Genomic DNA, 24,207 nt, shown 5'->3' on the forward strand with positions numbered 1-24,207 from the left:
TGTCACAGCTGGGAGGTCAGCACAGTTAAATCAATCACAGTCAGGCTGTCTGCAGAGAAAACAATAAAGATGCAAGCTTGTAAATTCTGATAATCACCAGCATTTGAGGTGCATGCATTCAGTTGCAAAGTCTTGCAATTTAAGGGCCACTGACTGGAAATCTTAGGCATGGCTGATGAAGCTAATTTTTTTTTTTCCTTTTTAAACCTGAATTCTATGGCATGTGGAATGCTTTATATTCTCTGGTGGGAAGCTTTGATTTATGATATATGATTTATGATATATGATTTATGTATATGATATATACAACAGCAGAAATTAGTGAACAAGTTGTTTAGTTTTCCAGTCACTTAATTTCTCATACCATCAATTCAGTAGTCTTATGGCAACTAATATCACACCAATTTGCAAATGTGGTTTAAGGATGGGCACACAAACATGCTGATGGTAGGGAAGGGTGTTCTCTGCTGAAGAACCACAATAAAACCACTATAAATTAAAAACACATAATCTGTCAGCATGAACTTGCAAAGACTTTCTTGGGCCATTAAAATGTCTGTATTTCCCAGCAGAACTCACTACCCTAAGTGTATCCCTGTGGACTCCAAAAACCCCAGCTATACTTGAGAAGTACCTCAAGGACAATTTCTTCCTCTGGTCTGAAAGGAGCATGGTTTTGCTCTTTTTCTGAAGACAGCACACATACTTGAAAAGATGTGTTTAGAGAAAAAAAGAAGTTATAGAATATACCAGGTGTTATGTCAACCCTTCCAAAACTACTTCTCATGTCAACTGTAGAACTTGGACAATTCTAATGTGAAGAAGCTTGAAATACTTAAATGATAAAAATTGATAATAAAAAACTCCTATTGGGATCCTGTACACTTCTCAGTATTCAGACTGCAATAAATCTTTTAAGTGCTATTGTCCCATTTTTCATTGAAGTAGAATGTTTCCAGCATTCTTCTCTTTTGCTCCCAAAGACTGTTTCACAACACACTGTGCCTTACCCTTTAGCTAATTTCTGAAAGTTTTTACTTTGTTGCATAAAGGATGAGAGATTAATTTCTTTTGCTTTATTTTTTTTTTCCTTCCATGAAATTGGCAATAATGGGAATGTGCATTTCATAGATGAAATTAGGTACCTGAAGCTGCTGAATCAGGCCTCAAGTCTGTTCTGTAGAGGTATTCTTCAGCTTTGCACATAAAGAAATGCAGCGAGTTATACCGCTTCTACTTTCTTCTTATTCTTTGCAACTTGGAACACAATGTATGGTAAAATTTGATGAAATAGAGGTCAGCAAAGATATCTAGGAAGGCAGTAAGAGTTTTTCCTAAAGAGCTGTCAAAGCAAGGAGTACAAAGTGTAGCAAGGGCAAATGATAGTTGTTTGCAGTCTTGCTAAAGCTGCAGATATCTCGTAAGCAGCATTTTTTTTTTTTTTTTTCTCAATGTTCAAGGTGTCAGAGTGCAGCCCATTTGCTGGAAGTTGGTGGCATGGGTACAAGAAGGTATGAAGGCTACTTGCAGAAAGCACAAGGAAATAGTTGAAGATGCACTCATCGGGCATTTGGAAAATCTGAAGTAGCTGAATAATTGTTTTGACTCCGTGAAATTAACAACACAGTGCTGCTTAGACCCTTTCTTAAACTTCCCAAGACTCACACACCTCAAAAAAGGGTAAGAAATGGTGCAGATCTGAGGCTGTTCTGTTCACATTAAAGCTTTGGGGGTTTTTGTAAGATAAGTGTGGTGGCAATTTTAAGAACTATGCTGTTACTTGGCCTACCAAAAGAGCAGTGCAATGCAACCAACTCTGTGTGGAGAGACTGGGCACAAATTAATATCAGAATTCTGGGGTTTATATTATACAAGACTTAAGCAACTAGGTAAAAATAATTTGACAAGATTTTCCCTATCAGAGAAAACAAAGGCAAGTGCGCTTGCACTAAACAGGAAGAAAATAAAAATAAAAATATAGTTTGAAACATCTTTTCCATGAGTTTCCCCTTGTCTAACATTGCATTTTACTTAGTTACTTAAGAAGTCTATTTCTATTGAAGCATTGCAGATTAAAGGCCAAAGATTAAATATGCTGTAATAATTTTAAATCAAAATTTAAAAAGAGAAAAATATTTATGAAAGATTGACATTATTGAAAGGTTGTAAGTATTGCTTTAGTACGTATTTCTGAGATTACTATTAGTAATGTTAGTTTTGACTTTATTGTTGGATGAGGAACTATGTTAACAATATCATCATTGTTATAATAGGAAAATGTAGAGACCTCAGTTCTTTTAGAAGTTCTGCTGCTGTTTCAGTATTTCTCATTTTGCTGCTCTGACTTCTTTGTATGAAAACCAAAGGAATATGAAAGAACTGAAACAACAGGATGTTTCTGTTTCAGTGGCTGGTGGCATATAGTAACTACTGTGTCAGTGATAACACTGCCAATTTGTGAAAGAAGAAGCAGACTTCCTACAAGCAACAGTGAAAAGTCTTTCTTAGGTAAAGGTTTGTCTGCCAAATTAATAGGCAACTGTTGATGTTGCTGTAGAGCTAAAATAAATGTATCAAATATTGAAGACGCTATTAAAATAGGAAGCTGCATGAATGAAGGGAAAAAATACAGGTTTTTTATGTAACCTGTTATCTCAAAACAAGCTGTGAATACAATCAAATTTATGAAGGATTGGTTAATACTCTTCTCTAAATTATTTCCTTTATTGTTTTCCTGATAAGCAGTCTCTCAAGGAGATCAAGTTAAATTTGTCCATTTTCTGGCCTTGTTACAAGTTGGAAATACATAAGAAAAAAGGGTCAAAATTTCCTAGATGTATGTTATTTTCCTTGGGTAATGTTTGGTTTTTTGTTTGTTTGTTTAGGTTTTTGGGTTTGCTTGGCTTTGTTTTTTGTTTTCATGTTTGTTCATTAGGTTTTGGTTCAGTTTGTTTTGTTTTTCTTCTTTGTTTAGGGTTTGGGGTTTGGTTTGGCTGATTGGTTAGGTGTTTGGTTGCTTTTTGGTTTTTCTGGTGGTGTGTGGTAGGCTTTTTAACTGTGAAAAGCAGTTGACGGGAAGAGCTATCCAGAGTATAGCAGCTGTCTGACTACTGTGCTCTCTGAGAACTTAGGTTGTTCACTGAGAGAAGAGTGTCTTGGCATTTTTATTTGCATAGTTCTTAAGAAAGCCCTTAACACAAAGAAGAAAAAGCTAGCCTACCATAGCTAATTTTGTTATATGTGACTACTTCACTGGATTGAGCCCTGCAGTCAGAGCAACTCATGGTTCTTAGTAATGATATTATTGTGTAATTCTTATACACTCAGAGTGAAATTAGCAAGGTACCATCCACTTTGGAGCATTATGCAGGAGCTAATAACAGGAGCTAGAGTTAATTGTTAATTAGTTAATTAGTAATTAGAGTTAATTTAATGTAAAGAGCTTGATGATAACCTCAGAGCCAACTGTAAAGCTTATCTCTTTTAGTTCTTGCAAGGGGCTCTTTTCTAGCCCAGCAGAATCCTGTTAATACAGACCCTGTCACAAGCTTTCTGATGAGCAGAAACCAGGTAATCTTTTTTACTAGAAAAGTTCAGATTTTTTTCAGGATTCCTACACACAAAGTATGTTTTAATGGAAAGTCCTATGGCAACATCTAAAGCTTTTTAAACAATGGGCTTTTCTTCTGCTTTAGCCTTATGAACGGGTAAACTTCAACTGCAAAGCAAAAGGGCTCCCCAGTGTCCTGGGAGAGCAGCTGCGCTTGCTTGTTTGGGAAAACAAAAACCCTCTAGTGCTGCCTTCTCACTAAAGGCCTTGCGGAGGGGTCCAGTAGAGAAAAGCTAAGGATGGCAGTATGCTGGAGAGAGGGGAAAAGACGTACGAGTTCTGAGAGCTGTCTTTATCCAGCCAGAAGATGTGAAGAAGCAGTAAGTTTGGTCCAAAGAAGGACTCCCAGTTTCTTTGCTTAATTACATGGGACTGCGCCATGGCAGTCTCTTGGCATACCTAAAATAAACCAGCTTGAGACAGCAGTTAACCACAGCAGTTGCAATGCCTGACCTAGAAAAGAAGGAAACAATGATGCTCTTTTACTTCTATTCCTGACCAAAACAAAACCAATCCTCCCCAGTCACAAATGCAAGACCTACAAGATCAGATCACCCTCAGATTAAAGAAGCAAATTGTTTAGACAAAATAGTGCACAATTTTCTTGTGCTATTTGTCAAACTACACTATATTTTTTCTCAAATGTTTGTAGATGTTTGTGTGGGAGCAAAAGGTATCACAAGGATCCAAGGGTGCCACTGGGGAGTCAAGAAGATCAGCCCAGGGCTGAAGCGGCTTTCAGGAGACCATGACTGTCCTTTTGAGATACTGAGCCCTGAATGAAGGGCAATATTCATCTTTCTTCAGGTGGTTTACCACAAAGGGAGAAAGGTACAAATGCCCCCAAGCCTTGAATTCTTAGGGCTTGTGAATTTTGGTTTCTCTGCCTTATTCCTTGGAAGGTGTCCAGATCTGCAGATGTTTGTTAATTCATTTTTAGCTGAATTTCATTGTCACTGGTAAAGGTGACTAACAAAACACCCTGCTGCAAATGACAACTTTGTGAATAGATAATATTTTGCAAACCATATATGTTGGCTTACCTGGATACAGAATTCAACTATGGGGCAAGTCAGCAAGGCCTAAAGAGGTGAAAAGATACTCTCTATACTATGTTGATGGGGGAAATTTTTTAGAAGTTGTCTAAAGGTTGATCATTGCTAGCTTTTCTCCCTTAGCTTCTACTCATTCGTTATACAACCATCAGGAAAACTAGAATTTTTGAGCTATTGGTGTTTCTTGCTTCTAGGGACTATATGACTCATTAGTTTTATCACTCAGTGATAATATTTTCATTTTTAATAACCAGCTTTACTGGGGGGTTGGGGGGAGGCTCATTACAATTTTTGATAATAATAAGCCAAGCTGTGTTGCATAAGTGTTAGCTGAGGTAAAACTAATTGCTATAAGTACATGTATTTGTATGCAAATGTCCTTGGCACCAAGCTCAACACCACTTTTCACAAAATTGGACCACCATCATGATGCTATTTGTACAAAGCACCTAAAATAAAGAGTAGAATAAAAAAGAGACTGCTAAGGCAGCTGTTGAAGATAAAAACTGATTTGATTTCTTACCTATAGCACAGCTGTAACACTCGCTCCTGGGGTCACTCCTGTGAAGGCATTTTCTGTTGTGCCAAGACAAAATCACACCTAAGCTACATGGAGGATACAACAATCATCTCTTATTAATGTATATAGTAACAAGCTGGGACTATCCTTTTTGGGTGGAGATTTTATGTTCACAGTTCCAGTGTTTTCTCTCAATGAGTCTGTACTGGCCAAACATCTTCCAGTCAGATGTGTAAGAGTAAAACTCCATGGCATCTTGGGATGGAATAACCCACAGTTTTTCTGAGCTGCCTTTGTGTTTTTTCTCTTAGGTTTGTTTTGTCAAAATGCTGTCACGGTCTTACTTGAAAACTGCTAGTAAAGTTTCAGCTCACCCCTTTTCTTCCTGTGCTCTTTCTTTATTTATACTTTCCTCTTCCAGAACTTGGTAACTTCAATATCTCTTGCTTTCTGAGTGAGATGAGAGTACAGCTATGATTTCATCATAAAGGTTTTTTCATTAAAACCTGCCCAAGTCACGTATTTCCCATCTTACACTACAGAGTTAAGAGAAATCTATTAGAAGTACTACTCATACACATTATGTACATAAAAATTGTGTTTGAAACTAGACAGAAACTTATGATTTCTAAAATTTTAATTGGCAGCTGTGATAGCAATGGGGTTTTGCTTATATTTTTTACATTGCAAAGGACAATTCAGTCAAAATGTTGCAATAATAGGCTGTATTGAGCTAGGAAATTGCTTCATCTTTATGTCATCAGAGTGAATTAATTTCTTCTTTCAAAGCTATCTGGATTCAATATCCTTGGCTAATTTAGCAAATGCAGTTTGTCAGTGCCCTGTAAAAATGGTCATCCTGCTCCCCAGCTGTGATTTTGCTAGGTCATGGAACCATGTGCATTTCAGTTGTGACATGCAAAACTTTTCACTTTATGTCTATTGAGCTTGTGGAGTTGTTTGTTTGTTTGTATTTGTTTGTTTTTGTTGTTTGGTTTGTTTTGGGGTTATTTTGCTCGGGTTTATTGTTGTAAATAACAAAATGTAAGTATATAATGTCACAGTAGGGAAAAAAAAAAAAAAAAAAAGGAGGTTTGCAGAGAAAAGAAATAAAACCTTCCACTTGTGATCAGTGTTGGTTTTGCCAAGGACTAATCCTTATAAATCAAGGAAGAAAAAAGGCTTAAAAATTTTTCTCCTGTGACATCTTCATCTATGGTTTTTGATTGCCTGTGTTTTCATATTAAAAAGCATAAGGTTGTTACATAGGCCCTAGAACCCTGAGCTTAATTTAAAGAAGGAATGGCTAATTTAAATGCCGTCTTCTCAGGCCATAAATTTCACAGATTATGAGTGTGAATAGCTGGAAGTAATGTTCTCTTTCTCTTCAGATTTAAATTCCACTGCTGCTCTTTACAGGGTGTCATTCTTGCACTTCTGAAAGGAAAAAAAGGAACACTGGTTGTCACAGGAAAATTCTCTAATGCCTCACAAAGGAAACACCTATTTCTCTTGTTCTTAGGATAACTAATTTGGCTTTAAACCCTCTTTTGCATGCTGTTTGCATCTATTTATAATTTTATGAGTGCCTTTGTGATTGCCTTCCTTAAAATATGATTTTCTTCTGATGATAGCATAAAAGCTTTTCGAAACTGAGCACAGTCCATTTGACTGCTGGTTATCTGTTGGCTGCCTAATGTAATGTTCAAAGCACAAGAAACAGAACCATGGCATGAAGCACCTTGCTTAGTAGTGTGGTGGAATGCTTATTTTCCCTGAATGCTTTGCACAAGGAAGCAGTGGAAAAATCATCTGTTAATTTGAGCAACTTTTTGGAACTGTTTTGTTTTTCCAGTCTCTAAGTTCTGAATGCTATTTAACATCATGGGGAAAAAAATCTCTTACCTTGAAAAGGGGATGGTTTCAACTTTGTCCATTATGCTCATATTCTTCCTCATTCTGAAAGTCTTATAAGTGATAGTGCTAAAGGGAGGAGCTTGGCAGCATGATGTTGCTTTGCAGGGAGTTCATGAACAGGGAAACATTCTTTTAGTTTTTGCTATATAAAATAATGTGATTCATTAATAAATTCTCCCAAATTGCTCTTTGCTGTGTTGATCACACCTGCAGAAAACAGTAGTCATGAAGAGCTGATCCCACAGGAACATCTGTGTCAGCTCTGAGGTCTCTGATCACTTAACTCTCCCAGCTCACTTCAACATTTGTGTCACCTTAGACAACAGAATGATCTCCAAATTGGAAATGTTTAAGTATTACAAGTTGTTAAAACATGCTGGTATGACTCCTTGGGAAGTCTGAACCAAAAGTATGACAATGTGACCAGATCAAATTCTGTATGTATTTCTGTTGTACCCTAAATCGTCTGTCAGGTTTTGTGGTAAGGCTTTACTGTTCTTACTAAGTTATTCTGAACTTCATTATAAGAAATGAATGTTATATTGCAGGTTTTACACAGTCAGAAACGTCTGTGGTTCGGCGCTTTTTCTTCACTTGCTATTTCACCCTTTTTTTTTTTTATTCAGACCAGACAAGTGAATACATACTTTTCTAATTGAACAGTTTACTATGCTTGAGTTTCTCAGCTTGTTTTTTGTTCTCTTCCTACAGAATGATGAATTTTTGTGAATCTCTGGCTTCCTCCTAGTTGTCTAATATCTTCCCAAGTTGTCTTTTCCTTGATGTATATTGGAAGGGGCTTCATTTTTAAAACTACTGTAATTTACTCCTCTGTTCCTCAGTGGATTATTTCTCTTTCTTTTCCAATCTCCTCTTAATATGGCTGTTTTAAATATTTCTTTCATGACAGTTCTTTACCCTTTTCAAAATATAAGAATATTCCTTTTAATTACTTGCCAGATTACTATTCAAAATGTATAAAATGTAGTATGTCTCCCTTTTGATAATTTTTGTATTTCTTTTCCTCATTTTATTTCCTTTTAGGGAGAAACTGTGTTGTTTGTTTAAGTTTGAAAGAGTGTATTTCCTGACCAGCTGCCACTGTTTTACTCAGGCCGCGGTAAGACTTGCTAATTATCTGTGCAAATAAAGAAGTCTTGGTCCAGATGGAGTCAGATCTCTGATAGCTGGCTTTTGAACCATAATGTGGCTACCATCAGGTGTGGGCTTGCAGGAAAATATATCAGGGATGTATCTCAGGGTAAAGTCTGTATCTGCTATTTAGTCATTATTCTTTATCCCTGGTGATTGCTTCATATCATAACTGTAGAAATTAGTGTCCTATTTCATTTGTGTACTTATCTTTCTATTCTTCTGGGTATAATTTGTAGTTTAAATAGTAGGGTATACCCAATTGTTACTCTTGTTTTTTCTATCTTTGTAGTTTTATAAAATACAAACACCTAATTTTTCTCTCTCCTTGTAAGTCTGAATGGTAGATATGTGGCAACTCAAATTAATCAAGGCAAAAATGAACAGCTTTGGTTCATGAATTGGAATGGAAAACTTGTAAAACTGCTTGTGGTTTTTACCAGAGGAGAGGTTTTTACAAGAGGAGACTCTTCTGGTCTCCATCCCCTTGCCATATCTCTGAAAATTCTCTTAATAATCATGTTACCTTCATCTGATATTTTCAGTTATTGGGGGAAAAAAGAAGAAAAATATTTCCTTGGGGATTTAGTGTCCCCTTCTCAAGTAATGCAGAGTACAGTAATGGGATGCCATGACAAACCTATTTGTTTAAATGACCTTAATAGCCACCAGTAACACATTTAATGACCTGAAATGATAATTGTTAGTGATGGTTCTTGTAAATCTTAGGGGAACATTTGTGCTGTTCACATTTAAGTGTTAGATGAAGCTTCCAGACCAGATGGGATTCTGAGGAGAGCACAGAATGGACTCCTCCAGAAAACAAAAAGTAGTAGGGCTAATTCCTGTTTTCCTGATAATAAAAGATGCTATGGGAAATTATCTTTATACTTTGTGTGTCTAGATTAGATATCTAGTGCCAAAGGAACATTCCAAATTTTGTTTTCATATCCTTGTTTTTTACCTTTCCCCATCATTGTGTGCTTAATTCATAGTATGTCAAATTTGTGGATGTATATAGTGGCTTCTTAATTCAAGCCTAGCTGGAAGCTTTTAGTGGTTATTTTTGGGCCATCTGGAACATGAACCTTAATCTTCCTAAGCTGTATTTTAAAAGGGCTGATGGAGCCATTTTCCAAAGTTTAATTTGACAGAAGAGTGGTTTTATCTGTTCTATCAATTAAAGAATAATCTATTTGTTATGAGTCACCAATATAATTTATGAGAAGTATTGTAACTGATAAATGCATTATGTTGCCCATACAGTGGCTGTCCTGTTGTTGTCCCTCTACTCAAATATACTTAAAAAAACCCACCAAAAACTGGACAACCTATTGCATCTGCTTAAAACCTGTTAATCAGGAATATAACCCTGAAATATAACCAGGAACTCAGCCCACAGATCTTTGATGAGTGTGGAGACTTAATGTAGCAGAACAGAAAGCAAAATGGAATCACTGTCAGAATCACAAAAAAAGTTATTATTTTCAAATTTAACTAAAGAGAAAGAGTTGTTACTGCTATTTTAAATCAATAAAAACATTGTGACCAGTACACGTTCACTTACCCTGAAAAATCCATTTCCAGAGAGCAAGATCCTATTTTGTACAACTGTAGACCTCAAAGAAATAATTTGAAAGAAATGTATGTACTCTTTAGCATCTTTCATGGTAGGGGGAATATTGTTTTTAAGGTATGTTTATATTTTATAGTTGGAAGCTCTCCACAAACATATTGTGGCAGTTTATTTTGGTGCCAGTCCTACAGAAATGCTTTGAAGTGAGCTTCCCAGAATTACGTGTAAGTAAAAAGTAGTGCTGGGAACAGTAACATACCTATTTCTCTCATTCTTCTGAGTTTTTCCTGAGCCTTAACAAAGACTATTGATGACAGTATATATGAAGTCTCTGTAGGTGCTGTATTTTTCCCTTTCCATTGTGTTATCAGTATGTTCTCTGTACTGACTAGTCCTAACTATCACGAGGTTCAGCCAAGAGTGACTGAGACTTGGTCACTGAATAACATGCCCACAGTACAGGTATCTCAATTTCTGTCTGTGAAGTTGGACCCGATGAAGATTTATCAAAAGGGAAAAGGGTGCAAGTGGAGGACTCCTCCCCTCTTTGAATGATTCTGGTTTTTAATAGGTTTTATGAGCTGTGCAGCATGCTTCAACTCTGTATGCAGGAAAAAAATAGGATTTGCAGTACTGAGGCTCTCAGGAACATTTCACCCTTTTAATTTGACTCCTGTTTTCTGAAAGGTGATCAGTATCAGGGAAACTGCATTGGGCTTTGGTGTGCCAAGCACTGTGATTTGTAACCACAGTGTCTCACAGAAAACTGTTTGTTCTAAATAGTTGAAGGTGTAAGCTGCTGACAAATTAGAATGAAACAGCAATTGTGATGTTACCTTGATAGCAATTTCTGTACTTTCTTTGCCCAAGAAATCATTCCAATGCACTTTTGAGGAAAATGATGGCTACATCAAGTTAAGACTTGTTTCAAGCCATGTGCCTGACTGTCCATCTGGAATCCTATTTTCAGGCAGTCTGTCTGGACTTTCCAAGTTATTCAGGCAATGAGGTACAAACACTTGCATGCCCAGGTCCTGTAGAAGTGGGGATCTGATAGCCTTGTCTGAGGTCAGACATGCTGTAAATGGGCAAAGACCTCCAGAGAGCTCTGCCACTGTACCTTGTATTTGAGCTGTGCTCTGCCTTGGCAGTCTTTCAGAGTCATGTACTGGATTTTGCATATTCCAGGCCATTTGCACCATCTGCAGCACAAGACTCTGTTGAGTGGGAGGATGAGCACTTGGATAATTAATGTCAGTCCATTTGAAGCAGGAAGTGTTACTGAAGCAGAAAACTCAGGGAACTCAGATTTTGGCATTTATGTCAACAAGAACAATCACAGCTTGTGATTGAACTATGTCCTTAGCCTTAGTAACTCTCATTTAAATTCATGTACAAAGGTAGAGTTTATAGGTAATTCTTCTAGAATAGTGATTGTGTCTGTATGGGCACTACAAGTACCAGTGCAAGGGGACCTTCCATCCTGAAATAAGAAATATATGAAATTAAATATGTGCTGTATTGTCTCAGCTGCTTGGTGTTGGAATGAGTGGCCCATCTTTGCAGACTGAGTATTTTACATGCACATTTGTCAAATTCATCTTGTGTCTGCTACATCTTAAGATGTTCTCTTTTGGATTCTGATAAATGCAGTCCCCGGGGCTGATGGTGGTGGTGGTGAAATGACTGACTGCAGTGGTTATCGTCATGGAACATTAGCAAACATTTCAGTCAGGCAGTTGTCATTTTCCTTAACCCTTCTGCCAACCAGTGTAAAGTTCAGTACAAAAAAAACCCCCAACAAACAAACAAACAAACAAGCAAACAAACAAAACACCCCAAACCAAAAAATCTCAGAAAATAAATAAATAAATCATCTATGTGACAGTTGTATTGTTGTGGTTTGACTCTAGACCCCAAACTTCTATCTCAGAGTGCGAAACATTCCCTCACAGACCCGGATGTGGTCCAGGTAACAAAATAAAGTCTCAGACAAATAGGCAAAATGCTCAAAATATTCCAGCATTGACACAGATGATCTGATTGGACCCTACAGAGTAAATTAAGGCCAAAGAATTGTGGGTTTGGTCCCAATAAGAAGCAGCAGGGCTGTACAGTGCTAGTCGACAGCTCGTTTTAGAGTGTGCCTAGCACTGTAAAATTTGAGAATTGCCATGTACCATGTTCTTCATGGATTAGGTCCAAGCATAAGCTGAATTAAACCACAACTCACCCAAGCTAAGCTGAATTAAATTCTCTGAACTATGATGCTCACTGTGAAGTCGTGTTGGTTTTGGGTTTTGTGTTGGCCATAAGCTGTTTACAGAAACTTGCCAATTCAGGCTCACATAGAAAGGCATCTTTCGATGACAGTTTGGGAGGAGGATGATGGTGGAATATTGTCCAAAAATTTTAGAAATACCTAATACATTTTTGGATGATGCCAATAAAATATTAGCAAATCTATACTGCCTGGGGAGTTAAATTGCCTCTTTTGAGGTATGAAAAAATATTGTGGTCACTGAAGAAGGCAGATTCATAAAATCTCTCCTCTTGCTGTGATTTTTTGCAGTTTCTTTCAGAGATGAGCAAAGACAGCAGCCTTTACATAACACCTGCCACCACTCAGCAGGCCAAAGGCAGAGGGTCTGAAGAGCAGATGGGTCTGAAGCCCCGACTGGGGTCATGGATGTGAGTTCTCAGCTTCAGTCATGCATCACATGGACTCTAAGTGGTGGGTCCCGAACAGAAACAGGCTCCAGCTGTGGCTGTGTTGTCCGAGGAGCGACAAGAAAACTCTATGTGATTGTGCAGTGCTTTGACTTATCAACTTCTTCAGTTTGCATTTCACCTAAACTGAAGAGAAAAGCAAAAATATTTATATACAAGCACAGGTATGCAACTGTACATTTGTCGGTACATATAGACACATCTATTCATGTATATGCACAAACACATTACAGACATAAATCTGCATGTTCAGAAAGTATGGATATCTTATACTATGATCAGACCAGACTACTTCAAATTTTCATCCACGCTGTTGTGGAGGAAAGAAACAGAATTAAACCCGGAAAGAAGTGAAGCGTTCTTGTTCAAATAAAGGATCTTGATATGATGGTAATTTTCTGCATCATACTGCTAGTCTAAGAACCTCTGTAAAATATATTTCTATAGAATACCCAAAGATTACATTAGTAAGTTTAAAATATCCCTTAATGAATCCTGATTCTTTCTGTATGAAATCCAAGAGCATTTACAGATAATTCTATCATATTGCATCCCATGTTTTGGAAAGAAAAAGCTGAAATTCAGCTGGCTGCCTTCTCATGAGCTTGCTAAATTATCTATAATTTTGAGCATGTAGTTCGTGGGTGACTTTGGATAATTAAAGCATATTCCTTTAACTGAAATGCATAAGCATTGCTACCTGCACAGTTGTGTTCCAGAAAAAATGGTTTTTCACTTTTGTCAGGAGCTCTTACTTTTGCAGATGAGTTTTCTAGAAACAACAGCACTAGAAGAATGTGAATATTTGAATATCCTGCTAATTTTTTATTTATCTATTACAACATTTTTTTTCCCCAAATACTTCATCACTGTGCTGTGTTTTTAGTTATGATTTTTTTATATGCCTTTATATGATTTTTTTTTTCAAGAGTCCTGATTTGAGGAGATAAGGACTTGAGAAAATGAGAAGAGGTACTCTGGCTTTGTGTTATAAACTGTTTATATAAATATTTTACCTTTTCATTATTCTAATTATTATTGGAAAGCTGTCTTTTACCACTTTTAGCATGAAGACTTCAATAGTTCCTTTAGCAGGTGTTTCTCAGAAGACCAAGCTGGAAATCCTGTCCCTGTTACTTCCCAATATGGATCAATCTATGGCCCCAACAAGGGCAATGTGCTTTGTGCATTGGTTCCACCCTGAATTAGCAAGAGGTGGAGCTGTATGGGAGAAGGTGAAAGAAATTTGCCCTGGAATATTTCTCATTTCAGAAGGTAAGAATTATTATTCTTGGAGCTGATTAACACCTTGTGGAAGTGTCAGATAATTAGGACTCACCAATCTGAGCAAATGTAAAATGTTTGAACTATATTGGCTCTTTTTCCCAAGCTACTCCTACATTTCTCCTGCTTTGTTTAGACACAGGATTTTAACAGCAGAGAAGAAGGACTTTCTTTGCCCCTCAGTGTTCTACTCTCTCTTCTTGTGCTGCTGCTTCAGTCCCTTAAAAGTCTCTAGACTGTGAAGTGCAGTCATGTTCTTTCAATACAGTGTCCTGTGAGAATTTAAAAACAAAACAAACAAACCAAACCAACCAAACAAAAAACCCAAGAAAGCTGATGACCAGTTCTGTCCTACGGCTTCTTAGTGATGCCTGGGCATTTCAACAAGAGGTGAATGGGAGCACTGATGGTTTCAGAAAGCTTGCCCATTCCAAGCAGAAAGAAATCAGGGTATTTTAAAGGCTTCTGCTGGGAGGTGGAAGCTATACCAGAAAACTTAGGAGTTTAGTGGCTGGGGTACTCACCTAGGATATGGGGTCTGGATTGCTATTAGACACTGGGCTTACCTATTCCCAGTCAGCTACCCTGATGTGTTTATCAGGGTCCTCTTACCCACGTTCAGGCCTTTGAGGCATGGGCAGTTTTCTAAAGCAAACTTTGTTCTGGGAAAGCTGTGTTTCCATATGTGCTTAGGTTTGACAGAATGTTATTAAAAATAAAATCTTTCCCTCCCCCAGTTTTTCACTTTAAAAAGGAGTATAAGGGTTTAATATTTCCACTGAGCATACCAAATACTTGGAGGATCGCACTGTTTGAACTCAGCCTTCAGGAGAACTAAAATCATTGCAGTAGCTCAGGCCAGTGGGCAGCACTGGATGTATCTTTGCCCTGCACAGGGCAAGAAGAAGAAGCAGCACAGCCAGTTCAACACATCATTTGGGCTGCTTGGTACAGCTCAGTCAAGGCACCCCGAGATGATGGCTCTGCTCTGGGGGGCTCCTGCACCATCTGCTCCCTCTTGGGGCACCTCTAACATCTCACCATCTTGCTCATTAGAGAGAGGCCCATAATTGCTAGCTGAGCCAGTAAAGTACACAAGCCTGGACATCACTTGAGCATTGGGGCAGAACTGAGCAAAGCATACAGGAATGCTTACAGATCTCCCAGTTGTCATAAACTTTCCCTTAACCAAAATGACTTGTTTTACCTTTTTGTGATATTCAAAGCAGGTAGAAAAGTATTTATAACACCATGGAATGGCTGCTGACTCCTCTTTGCCCTGCCTCAAAATTTATGGTAACATATTTTTTAACTGCAGCAATCTGCCACCAACCTTTACAAGGATGTAGAATATAAAGCACATATTAAAAAGTGTTCTACTCTCTCTTCTTGTGCTGCTTCTTCAGATTTTTAATCAGATGATTTAAAATTGTTATGATAACTGTATAAAAGTGTACATTCATATGAGACACTTAAACTGGAAATGTGTAGCAAATTATGCAGGCAGGAGGAATGTCTGAATTCAAATGGCAGTACAAATCAAGGGAGCTTCCTCCCTGGACAGACTTGGTTTTAAAAAGTCCTTTTTAAACTACTAAAAGGATCGTTGCTATTTGCTAGCCCATGGTAAACGTAATTATCCCTGATGTTTGCCAAGAGGCAAATTCTAGAGCAAAATTCTAACCAGTGTGTTGGGGCAAAATACTTTCCCTTGGCCCCAGTGCAGCTACAGCAGGATCTCCTCTGACAGCTGCCCATCTACCTTCCCAAATTTAGCCTGGCCTCTCTCCACATCTCCCCCAGTAGCTGGTGGAGTAGAGTCAAGACTTGTTTGTGTGTGTACGAGCCTGTTTAGCTCAATGCTGCTCTGAACAGGGATTTGCTGCCTCAGTGACCAGCATTCTGGCACCTGCCTGACCTCCTGCTGCCACCACAGAAAAAATTGCTGCCACGTGTCACTTATGGTGTCTGTGACTGTTTGCCCAGTGGCTTGGAGGAGTGAGTCTATGGCATCCTCAGTTTCCAAGACCTCTTCTGCTTTCCTGTGCTTTTCAACAGTGTTCTGACTTTTTTCCTTTATTGTAGGATACAAGGATGTTTTGGTGTTGTACCTTTGAATAGTTGTAGGTGAATTTCTGATGCAAATGCCTCGCTTGTTTGCACTTCTCACATGAGTTTAATTCTCACAAAAAGGAATCAAAGAAAATGCTGTGTGGAAAATACATCATAAAGAATAGGCAAGGGACATAGGTAAAATATTTGGTTTAGCAAATGAAATAAACTTAAATACTGTCTTCCTGATGCTACAAGGTGAAATTTTTCTTCCCCTTTACCCCAGTTTCCTTTCTAGAGATGTATTGTGATTTGACATTTAAAATTTTGTTTTATCCTGCTTTTGGTAGGGGGAGAGTTAGTGAGACACTGTGATGTCCTGCTCCCAAAAACCAAAATTAGGCTTAGGAAAGGTGGGTGAGGGCTGCATATGTGCTCATATACACCCAAAGACACTCCAACGCTGCTGTTACCTTAACAGGAAAATACAAGTCTCTCAGCTGTGCTTATTTATTATTCTCCTCTTTAAATTAATAAATATATATATTTTTTAAAGTAGCTCAGGAATCAAGGCACTCTACTATTGTAGATAACAATTATTTAATGGTGAGCAGTGCTTGGTCTGAGAAACTTTCTTTCTTATGAATAGATCCACATTTACAGATATCTATCATTAATAAGAGGCAGTTTAGGAAGGTATTTATTTTAAGCTCATAGGATTTAGTGTGGACTAGGCAAATCAGTGTCTGGTTTGGATTTATTTCAAGCAGATGTTAGGCAGAGAGAAAAGACTGACATGTCTGTAGTGGTTCCATAGCTGTCTGAATTATTGTTAAAATCCCAGCACTGGCACGTCTCTAATTTAATACACGTTTCAGCAGTGACTGTGGTAATAAAATCTGAAATGCCTCATTCTCCTTTCATTAAAGTCAGGAGAAAAAAAAAGAGATCTGTATCAATATGAGCAGAGGTGTTCCTGACCAAACTGAAAGCATCCTTTTATGTAACAAAAAAAAGACAAATCTTGTTGTTCTAACAAACTATCTATTGCAGGCTGTGTTTCTTTTCAATGAGATGTTCTGCCATGACATAATTCTTTTGCCCTCAAATAGTTAATTGCACAGTTGAGTTTCCAAAGAACCATGCCTCACTTCTGAACTGAACATCTGAACCCACAAGAGAGAGACAAAAGATGAAAATGGCTTGGATCTGGAATTTCGGAAATTAATAAAAACTATCAAAATCATGAGTTATATATAGACTGCAAAACCTATCTAGGCTTCAAGGACATAGAGGCCTGCCCTGCACTTGGGTGAATCACGATAGGCATTCTGCCTGGTTGGGGCAGGCAGCTGGGACTGCAGAGGGCAGGTAGCATCAAGGGGTGGGGCACAGAAAGCTCCCAGCATGGATTCTGCCTCAGGCAGGGGCTAAAGCATTTTCTTTTATTTTAAAAGTACCTCCTGAAACAATGGGATTGAGCTGACTTTCACAGAAGACAGGTTTGAAATTATGGGAGATACCCTTGCTTAAAGATACTTACCCTTTGTAAGTCTGCAGAAGCTAAAAGTTAATTTTTCTCCCAGTATCTGAAATGGGATTATACGACTATATGTTTTACAGTAGAACCTTCTGTAGGGAGTCAAACATCTGCTCAGTTGAGCAGCCCACCACCAGGAGTGTGTCTGATTAATCCTGCTGTGCTGTGAAGGGGCATAAGTCCTATCCACCCCTTTGGACAGTCTTGCACTTTTTTCAACAATTATCTGCTGCTAAGTTACCGTAGTAAGAGTTGATGAAACAACAGGTTTGAAAATAAAGGGGGGAGGGTGGGTTAGGATGTATATATTTGTGAATTGGCTACCTTAGCATCTAGTTTTAGGATTCACTTATTATGCTGCGGGATGGGAAGTCATAATGATGAGCTCTAATTATACAGGTAATGACAGTACAGTTATCCATTTATGAATGCTTTGATCACTTGACATAGAGTAATGCTCAGATTTAATGCTTTATGCAGTACAATAAAACTCCCTCTCTTGATATAAGAATATACACATCAAGAAGTTTAAGTTAACTGGTTTCAGAAACAAAAGAAAAATTAAACTTTCAGGCTAATTAAATTCTCATTTGCAGTTGTAAATTATTTTAACTACACTATACAGAATGTAAGTAGAGTTTATCTGCTTTTCATTAGAAAATAGTATCATGTAAGCACAGTAAAATCTTCCAATGAGACATTTTCCATTAACAATAAAAATAATCCATTGAACCTTGTTATGTTTTAAATTATTTACTATGGTGGGAGCATGTGCAAAAGTCAGAATTATAAATAAGCACAACTATCCAAGCAAAGAATGATAACATAGCTGGAGAAGCATTCATCGTAATTTTGTTTCTCTTAAACACATCTCTAAAAAAATTGCTTCATCAGGAATTTAGGGAATTTATTATTCACTTGACACTGATAAGACTGAAAAAATTAACTGTGTGCCATGGTCATCTGGGAGAGTAAGGAAACGTTGCCTTAATAACATTGTCTATAATGTCTATTAAAAGTTCTAAGTAAGCACGCCAGTTTAGAGACTCAAATAGTTAAAAGCTGTCTTTTTTTCCTAAGGAAGATAAAAAGAAGGAAACATCTATGATGACTCACATTTGCTAAACCTAATTGGAAAAAAAATAACCAGACAGAAACAAACGCACAGCATACTCTGTGACATCCTGCTCTATTGCAGCAGAAGATTGTCCCTCTCCAATTTGCTTTGAGCCCTTTTAGAGGGAGAACACAAACATATGTCGATGTTTTGGTGAGTCACTTCCTAGGGATAAGCTATATTCTCATCACATGGTCTGTCATTAGCTGGCAGAGTTGGAAAATGATAACATTTTTGAGATATGACTGTCCAGTTTGGCTGCTTGCAGGAATTTTAGGTCTGCCGTTCCCTTTAGGTTGAAACAAACTTGCGCAGCTGTTTAACTTACAAAAGGGGTGTTTTCATTCTTGAAGGAGAATGGCTTCTGTAAGTGGGAAGTTTACGGAAAGGCTTTTTCAGAAAGCACTTTAATAGAAGACTATAAACTAGGTATTTGGATCCAGAGAAAAATTACTCATTACTGGTACTAGGAAATATTTATGTGAAGATTTTTTTGGCTCTTCCTTGTTGTTTGCATTCTTTCCCTACGCATTTTTTGTTTTGATTTGTTTGTTGGATTTTTTTGGTCAAAGGTCTGAGAAGATTCAGTGCCTGAAAGAAAGATTGAAAGTATGTCATTCTGAAGTTTATCACAAACATCCCATCAAGTTGTCTTTCTAAATTTGCTGTCTCCAGAAACTATTTAAATTTATTAAATTTTCAGTAGGACTCACAAGGAAAAAAAAAAACATTCTAGTCATCACTGTTGAGAAAGGAAACTATAAAATATAAGCAAAGAATATGATTGAAATTAAAGTTCAGAACAAGATAAGAGCCTAATTTAAGGCAGTTTGGTAATCTGGAGACTTTTAAGTATACATTTTGAAGTTCTGCATTGTCAAAACATCTTTTGGCAAGTTATACTCAGCAAGAAACAAAGCAAAACAAAAATGTTGGTAAAACATACTTGCTGGTACTTCATGTAAGTGTGCTCCTGCTGCTGAAATTTTCATTGAAGGGATGTTTTTGTTTGTTTGTTTTTTTGTTTGTTTTTAATTCCACTCATGAGAATAATGGGTATAGAATAAATTTTAAACATTAGAAATACACAATTCTTGACACTCCTGGTGTCCAGTAGAGAACTCTCTCACCTACAGGGACGTGTGATTATAGTGGAAAGGGCTTCTCCCTGTATTATTGAAATTTAAATTGTGCATATACAATTTTAAGGGGTTTTATGGGAAGGAAAAGTAACTAATTTTTTTTCATTCTGCCGGGCATTATGTTGTAGTGAAACTGTCAAAATTTTAAATGTGTGTGTGCTTTGCCTTTTTCTACTTGCAGCTTTTCAGGAGTCTGGCTTTTTCATATTTTCAGGTATAAAAAAGCAAAGCTGTCACAAATGACAAACACATGCTGGGACAGAAATAATGAAAATACTACCATGGCAACACACATTTTTCATGGCAAAACATTAACATTTTAGTATACAGTAGTAACATTTGTGACTGTATTTTTACATACATGTTATGAGATGAGTTTAGTTTCCTTTGCAGAGAGGAGCCGAACTGTGAGCACAAGAATAATTAGTGATATTTGAATTGAATCTAGAAAGGCTGTTAACGTAGAATTACATTTCTGTAGAAATTTCTGCATTCATCTTTTCCTCTAATATATGAGAATATTCAAACATTTATGTATAAATCCTCAGTATAGCCTTCTGATGTGGGAAAATAGTGTCATTTTGCCTGAAGAAGGGAAACTGGTAAATGGAAAGATTTAAGTATTTTAATTAAGGGCCTCATCAAGATCAATGCTGCTTTTACCTATGAGGCATTGTTGGTGCAGATATAAGTATTTATTAGATTGAGTAAAACCCTGTACATGACGTATCTTCTCCTTGGATGAACCTTATCATAAGAGGCTGGCTGTGTAGATGAAGTACTGGTAAGGAATTGCAAGGAGCTGCAATCTAACCTAATCTATTCATTAGATAGATATTTCAGGCTACAATTGTTAGGAATAATTCAGCTTTATTAGTTTTTTTATAAATTTTAACTGATTTGTGTTGATATAGCAATGCATTAATGCATTGAAATAGCTGATGACCTGGAACTTGGTGTCACATCAATGGCAAAAGTAAATTACCTCCTTGTTGGTGTATGGGTTTGTCTAGCATCTTCTTTACTGACCTACTTGTTGGCTGTTGTTAGGGGAACAAAGTCACTTATCAGGAAAACATCCCTCATATTTTCATCTTTGAGTTATGTGCATGTGGCTTAGAATGCCTGTCTGGTTAGCTGTCAGAATTCAGATCCCGTTTCACCTGCAAGTGCCCCAGTAAGTCCACTTGAGTAACTAGAACAAAAAAATGAAGGACAGGACTCATCTCTGTTTGACACAGCCTGTAGCTGAGTGTTCACTCTGAGCTGACTCTGAGAAATTAGACATTCTTCTTTTCTCCTTCCCTTCTGTTTCACAGTGAAATGCGTTGGCTAGGAGGCCACAGTGAAAGGGCTGCTAACCTGATGAAAGGCTTTCAGAAATGTCCCTGTGCTAAATCAGGAGGAAGTCAAGACTTTTCAGCTTGTGAGAAGTTTGGGACAGCAGCCTAGTGTAAGAACTAACAGCTGAGACTGGGAAGAAGAAGAGTTAAATTAATTGCTTAAGAGTCAGGACTTGGCAAATGTCACTTGAATGACAATACAGTAATAAAGAATGATAAAGTAATGCCCTTCACACAGGGTCATTGGCTATCTGAGGGCAACATGCAGTGTTGGATTCATTCCCACTGTAAGATATTTTCCGATGCAAATTTCCATCTAGAAACATCATAAAATGATGTTTGGCATCATAAAATCTTCTCTAAATATTCCAGTGAAAATTTTGCATGCATTATTTTTTACTTTCTCTAAAAAGACTATCCTAGTACAAGACCTTTCCCCCAAGCAAATTGGTTTTATTTTCGTTTCAAAGGACTAGAATCCAGTGTGTAGGGTTCTTTTCCCTTTTTGCTTGCTGCATGGTTTTTGATGTATCCATTATTTGACTGATATTGAAGTGGCTACAGTATGATTTGCTCATCACACAGATGTCCATGGAGGCTCAGTAGTCTGATCACACACTGTAATGTGTTACCTCAGCAAGAGACTGGGGACCATGGAGTTTCCCTTCTACACTGAAAAATTCATTAAACAAGAGGCTGGAGGCAGCCTTATCTTTTAATAATAGTCCTCTTAGGCTCTGTTACAGACAAACTCTATTAAGTAAGAAATGCTTATGATGAGCATGAGGCACAATCTGATCAGAGCCCGAAGCCTGTTCTCTGTGCTGAACCCTGTCCCAAGGCAGAGCAAAATTTCATGACTCCAGGATGTGCTAGGGCCTCCTCCTGATAGTATTATGTTGAAATAGTGACTGCATTTCTTAATAGCATGTTTCCTTATGACTAAAGTCTGGCTAGCTCTCCTTCTTCCCTTAATGTGTTTCTCTTGCTTATTTCTTACCTCTCAGATCAGATTCCCAGCTCAGCTAGACCAGGTATAATGTCACTTAACAGGCTGAATGTGCCAATAGACATTTCATAAAGATAATGCTTAATGTGTTATAGTCAAATACCAATATGAGAATAAAAATGTACATTAATAACCTTGTTTTCATTTGAATCATAGTACGATTAGTGTTACTAGCAGTGCCAATATTTTACTCAGGTTTATTTGAGCTTCTAAGGAGCAAGATGTGAGGGAGAATTTTTTTTTTTTTTTTTTTTTTTTTTAATTCAGATTAACAAAGAAAGGATTTTAGAACTTACAGAGATCCCGTTTCTTTCCATCCATGCTTTTAAAAAATTATTTTAAGTTTTCTTCCTTTGAGTGTGGCACAGGAAAATAATCTCCACAACTGCTGTATGTTTATCAATGCTCGCACCTGTGCATGCTACCAGGTGTTGTTTAAAGCACATTTAAAGTATTCCTACCCGCAAATGTCAGACTCCTACGTAGAGCTGACATCCTGCTGTGAATCCTGACCCCTTTGTCCCTCTGAGGGGGACTTATGACTCCAAGAGCACAGCCAGAGCAGAGGAAGTGTTCCAGCCTGTGCCCTGGCAAGGTGAGCGGAGCAGCAGAGGACACGGGGAAGCAGACAGCTCAGCCCCGGAGAGAGGCAGTGCAGAGTGAGAAGCAGCAGCAGAACTGCCAGCAACACACTTGAAAGCAGAATACAGATATGTTTGTACATGCCCTCCCGACTTCTGTCTCCTGACCTTCCTGTCCCCATCCGCCCGCGTTGGAATTAGCATAACCCACTTTCAGGGCAGACACTTCCTTTATCCACCTGGCTAGTCATTTCAGAAGAGCTTCCTTGTATGAATACAAAGTTAGTAAAACCCTTATTTCCGCTTCCCCCTCCTGCTACCTCCCAGCTCCTGTTCTAATACTTGGCAGCCCTAAAATTGTACCACCTTTTCCCTAGCCTTGTTGTGCTCTCTTTCTTACAGTTCTCATTTCTTCTACGGTGCTGCACTCAGCAAGCAAATAAGTTTTTTTAGGAGCTTTCTTTTTTGAAACCTAAAATTGTCACCACCAGTTTAGGAGGTCATGCCTTCACTAGCACTAGCCTTCACGACTCACAGAGGTTCAGTTCTAAGAAGGAAATATACTGGTAGTATGGAGAATTATTATGTTTTTCAGATATTTATTTATGGCAAGCATTTTAGGATCTTGTTGTGCTTGTGCCTCTGTCTGTTTATGGATACAAATCTCTTCTCTTCTCCAGTTATTTCTATTTCATTAGCATCTAGAAAGCTCAGCAATGGCCCAGGATCCTTTAGTTATATATACTGGGGGGAAAAAAGGTACCCTCTGAGGAAATCAACATAAGCACAGCAGAATTCTGAAAACATTTTACTTGTTGCAATTTGGTTTTCTGGATGTGTACTAAAGGGAATATGAATATCAGCTGTTGAAAGTACAGACAGGAATTTTTCATCTCATAAGACTTCTGTTATAATTTTTATTATTGACCTTCTGAGGGAATGCACATATTTAGGTGAGGCAGACTGGAGTCTAGAAACATTACTGAGGTAGCAGCTGCTGTAACATTTTCCGCATCAAAATGCATGCATAACATATTAACTAGATTATTTCAGTGGAAGTACATAGGCCTTTTGCTGGAGACAGATTATTCTTAAAATAGAGTTATACACACACATGTACATATGTACAAATTATCACATAAGAATAGTCTAAAAGCAAGAACAGCCATGGCGATTTCTATTTCCAAAGTAGAATTAGAATCTGTAAGCAAATCAGCTTGGCCTAATAGATGCTACTATTGAAGCAGCCCAGCAACTTACTAAATAAGTTACTAATAAACACAGGTGTAGAAGGTGTAAGGAAATAAGACACAACTGTCCGAAGTTAAAACGAAACAAAACACTTTTTATTTTGGAGGACAAGCACTGACCCTAGGAGTAACATCAACAATTTTATATCATGCTTAGAACTCGCATCTCAGCAACAGAGCATCACAAGTAATTGTGCACAGTATGTTTTTCCTCCAGTAAATTAATCAATGAGAGAATAAGTAATATGGCAGAAAAAAAGCAGAATGAGGCACATTTCCTCCTGAGACACAAGCTCATCCTTTTCATAAATTAAGAGGGAATTAGGGTA

General features: G+C 37.7%; 1 long non-coding RNA gene across 1 annotated transcript; it reads left to right on the forward strand.

Moving 5' to 3' along the window:
* The first annotated feature begins 3,502 nt into the window (after positions 1 to 3,502).
* LOC120749456 (uncharacterized) lies at positions 3,503 to 12,915 on the forward strand. Its single transcript, XR_005699657.2, has 4 exons — positions 3,503 to 3,570; positions 4,263 to 4,441; positions 8,147 to 8,222; positions 12,403 to 12,915. It is a non-coding gene; the product is annotated as an uncharacterized LOC120749456 (long non-coding RNA).
* The last annotated feature ends 11,292 nt before the right edge of the window (positions 12,916 to 24,207 follow it).

Source organism: Hirundo rustica, chromosome 2 (genome assembly GCF_015227805.2).
Source record: "Hirundo rustica isolate bHirRus1 chromosome 2, bHirRus1.pri.v3, whole genome shotgun sequence".
Lineage (NCBI taxonomy): Eukaryota > Metazoa > Chordata > Aves > Passeriformes > Hirundinidae > Hirundo > Hirundo rustica.